We start from the raw sequence: 4390 nt of genomic DNA, 5'->3' as shown, positions 1-4390 counted from the left end.
GGGGACGGACAAACAGGACGTGGTCCATCTACCCGGGGGGATGTGACTCGGCCGTGAAAGAGACGCCTGCTGCCCTGACGCCTGCTGCCCTGTGGACGGATCCGGAAGTCCCGACGCCCCATGCGAGACACAGACGCACAAGGACAAATCCTGCATGATGCCGTTTATGGAAAACGTGCAGAACCAGCAAATGCACATAGAGCAGATTTCCGGTCACCCGCGGCTGCCGAGGGCATGGGGAGCGACCGCTCACGGGGACGGGGTCTCCTGCGCAGGGGATGTACGTGTTCCGGGCGCAGAGAGAGGAGGTCGTTGCATGACATTGCGAATGTACAACATGTCCCCTGAGTTGTGCACTTTGAAAGGGTGGGTTTTTGTGTTGTGCGAATGGAGGTCGGATTCACAAAGGCACACGAGGGAGAAGAGCCCTCGTCCCCATGTCCCCTGGGCTGCTGCTCAGCTCTGGGTTCCCTCCTGGGCTGTGACGGTCACTGCGTGCCACTATGCACGTCTGCCCACCTGCTCCCTGCTGTGCTCCCTCCCAGGGGATTCATCCTGTCCCAGCTCCAGAGACCAGAGTCTGAGATCCAGGCGGGGCAGGACCCCTGAGATCCATCTGGGGCAGGGCTGTGCTCCCTCCAGAGGCTCCAGGGAGGGTCCTTCCTCCTCTTCCAGCTTCTGGGGCTCCAGGCGTCCCTGGGCTGGTGGCCACATCCCCCCCATCTCTGCTTCTGTCCTCACGCGGCTTCTCCTCTGTGTCTGTGTGTCTCCTCTTCTGTCTCTTGAAAGGACCTCTGTCATTGGATTTAGGGTCACCCTGATCCAGGACAGTCTCATCTCAGATCCATAACTAATGGCACCTGCTTCGTACCCACAGGCTTCAGGGATTCACGCTTGGACATAACTTGCGGGGGCCCCCCTCGCATTCAGACCCGTGCACCTGCTTTTGTGAAATGCCACTCGCACCCATACACCGCAGGTCATCGAGCCGGACGAGAGGGTGCAGCATGGTGGGCGTGAACCCCCGCAGCCTCAGCCCCAGCAGGGAGCGGTCAGCTGAGCTGACGGCACCGTAGCCGCGGACAGATGGCGGGGATGTGCAGGAAGTGCCCAGAAAGCTGTGACCACAGCAGCTGCTGTCACGGTATTTCTGCTGGCCCTCATCGCGCCCCGAGATAGCTCCTAGGGAGGCTGCCGTGCGCGGTGACCCGGGGACGAACAGGCGGACTCCTGGGCGTCATGCCGAAGCCAGTGCATGCGGAAGGGCAATGCATCCTGGACGGGAAATAGTTCTTGCTGGTCACACAGTCCCTCTGCTGGTCACACAGTCCCTCTGCTGGACATACGGTCCTTCTGCAGACCCCCTGGGTCCCTGTGCACACCAGCCGCAGCCCCTGGGCTCTGACAGAAGCCAGGTCTGACCACAGCTTCCTGCACACAGCCCCAGTCTGCCCTCACGGTCTCTCTGGGCTGATGTTCCTGGCCACTAGAGGTTGCCACAAAATCCAGTTCTGACCACGGTGATGGAAGAGGAAGTCGGCTGACCAAGGTGCTGCTTTCCTACCACGGGGCCAGACTCAGAGGAGGGCAGACTGGCACAGGTCTTTTCCTCCTCCTGCCCTGAATGCAGACGTGACGCCTGGTGCCGTGGCAGCCACTTTGCACCATGAGGCAAGGATGTTAATTTACCAAGAAGGGTGGTGGAAAAGGATAAAAAGAGAGGGGTCTTCAATGGCACCATGAAGCCGCCCACCCTACCCTGGAGGGCTCGTGTCTAGATTTCTTAATACATGAAGAAAATATAATAATCTCATGGTTTAAGCCTCCAGTGTTCAGGACGTACTGCCGGAAGCCTTCTTAATGAGTCATTCTTTTTTGTTTTTTTTTAAAGATTTTATTTATTTATTTGACAGAGATAGAGACAGCCAGCAAGAGAGGGAACACAAGCAGGGTGAGCGGGAGAGGGAGAAGCAGGCTTCCTGCGGAGGAGTCTGATGTGGGGCTCGATCCCAGAACCTTGGGATCACGCCCTGAGCCGAAGGCAGACGCTTAACGACTGAGCCACCCAGGTGCCCCCAATGAGTTATTCTTTGTGCAGAGAGGAGGGACATGCTTCTCCAGCTCTCATTGAGTATGCACTGGGGTGTGAAGACCTGTCCCAATGGCCAAGGAGATGGGGTCCCCTGTGTCCACTTAGGATCTGAGGTACAGTTTGTGTCTGGAGGCAATCTGAGCTTTTGGAAGGCACCGTGGGGTGTCTGCCTGTCCTGGAGACGGGTGAGGACCTAGTGTCTGTCTGTCCTGGAGATACGTGAGGACACTGGTCCATGCCCTTTTGTCTGGGGTCCCAGGGATTGAAGCATCAGTCCCCTACAAGACTCATGAGTGCCCTACAAGACATGGAAGGAGCTTTGTCACCCCCACTTTGTTTCCCCCTGAGAGAAACTGTCACTCAGAAGGACCAGGTGCTCCCGGGGACTCCAATTCAGGCACAAGAACAGATAAATGTACCCCCTGCCCGACGGCAGGTTCTCTCTGATCCCTCCACACCCACGCTTCCCTCCTCCACTCCCTGTGCCTGACACTGTCCACAGGCACCTTCCCGGGGCTGGCAGGCCCAGGGGCTGCTTCTGAGGGCTTGCACGCTGGGGACAGAGGTGCGTGCATCAGGGAAATAACTCTGCCGTCGACAGGTCAGTGGAACCATATGACTGATGTGACGGCCCCCTTAGCAGGTGCGAGTGCCCAGCTGGGGCTCAGGGTCTTGGCGTGGAATCCCCCACAAGAAGGAAGCTTGTGACTTTGGAAGGAACCGGGCTAAGGCCCAGCGGGTCTCAGCCTGTCCTCTATGTCCCCAGAGCCAGGGGTTTTGGGAGGACAGCCATCAATACCTGTGCATTCATGCCAGACCTTAACGGGTGCTCCAATCAGGTGCAGCTCGGTTTCCCAGGGTCTGAGCTGCTATTTCGGGTCCTGTTCTCCCTGTGGGAGCTGTAGATTCCTCTCCGTCACTCAGAATCAGTCCCTGGCTGCCCAGGGCACGTCCAGTCCCTCTGGCTTCCTTACAGGAACTCGGTTGGCCTGTGCCCAGCTGCTCCCTGGGCAGGTGAACTTGACATTCCTGGGGTCAAGAACACCTTCCAGACCACATGAAGGAGCTGAGTCCATTTCTGTGCAAGGCGCACACACAGTAAGACCAGCCCAATATGCATCCACACCCAGCCCCAATGTGCCGAGCTTTATCCCCAGGGTCCTCACTGTTCCACCCCGAGGTCAACCACATGCACCAGGAGCCACAGAGCAAGGCTCAAAAACTCAGCCCTCAGGCCTGAGCTGGCCCCCAACTTGCTCTTGTAAATAAAGTTTTATTTGAACACTTCTGTGCCCATTTGGTTACATATCGCCCATGGCCACTCTCATGGCAACCACAGAGTCCAGGCATCTCCACGGACACTGTGTGGACCTCAAAGCTTAAATATTTACCATCTTCTTCCTTAGAGCCAAAATATGCCAACCCTGAGGTACAGCCAGGTGGTTCACAAGGAGGTCTCGGCCCCAGGTCACAGCCTTGGACACATTCAGTCAATAAAGATGCATCTGGCAGAGAGCTATTCACCTCATCCTTTAAAAACCTTAAATCTTGGGGCGCCTGGGTGGCTCTATCAGTAAAGTATCTGCCTTCGGCTCAGGTCATGATCCCAGGGTCCTGGGATCGAGTCCCGCGTCGGGCTCTTGCTCAGTGGGAAGCCTGCTTCTCCCTCTCCCTCTCCCTCTGTGCTCTCTCTCTTTCTCTCAAATAAATAAATAAAGTATTTAAGAAAAACACCCTTAACTCTTGCTGTAGGGTTGTTTCATGATTTGCTGCTGCAACGTGCTCCTTTGGGAACTGACGGGATGGGGGTGCAGGTGAATCCCACCTGGTCTATTTCAAGATGAGAGAACTTACCTGAGGAAGATGAAGGTAGAGTGAGTCAGTCACTGTCCTATAGGTCATATCCACCCCGTAGGCCCTACAGATCTTGGATCTAATAGGTACAGCCTCCTATTGGTAAATATCACCACCCCCCAGCAGCCCGGCACCCTGGACTCTCGAATGGTGACCGTCAATGGTGTCGTGAGAGAGATGTGCCCACACCTTCTGCAGCATCTCAGAGACACATCCTCTGTGGGGGCCGACCCCTCCATCATGAGTGTGAACTTCCAGCATACCCGCATCATAGTCTATAGAAACATAACATATGTAAGTAGATAGAAAGATGGATGGGTGGATGATAGTTATAGATAGATGATAGATAGATAGATAGATAGATAGATAGATAGATAGATAGATAGATAGAATGGTTGGATGGATGGATAGATGAAAAATAGATAGATAGATGATAGATAGATA

General features: G+C 55.4%; 1 long non-coding RNA gene across 1 annotated transcript in view; it reads right to left on the bottom strand.

Moving 5' to 3' along the window:
* Nucleotides 1-2007: 2007 nt before the first annotated feature.
* LOC117797361 overlaps nucleotides 2008-4390 on the bottom strand; it is a 7838-nt gene continuing 5455 nt past the window's right edge. Inside the window, exon 3 of the long non-coding RNA XR_004622291.1 lies at nucleotides 2008-4221. This is a non-coding gene — a long non-coding RNA (uncharacterized LOC117797361). The remainder of the gene's footprint in view (nucleotides 4222-4390) is intronic.

The sequence above is a fragment of the Ailuropoda melanoleuca genome, chromosome X, assembly GCF_002007445.2.
Source record: "Ailuropoda melanoleuca isolate Jingjing chromosome X, ASM200744v2, whole genome shotgun sequence".
Classification (NCBI taxonomy): Eukaryota; Metazoa; Chordata; class Mammalia; order Carnivora; family Ursidae; genus Ailuropoda; species Ailuropoda melanoleuca.
The sequence above is the reverse complement of the archived record's forward strand: the minus strand, read 5'-3'. Positions and strand labels throughout refer to the sequence as shown.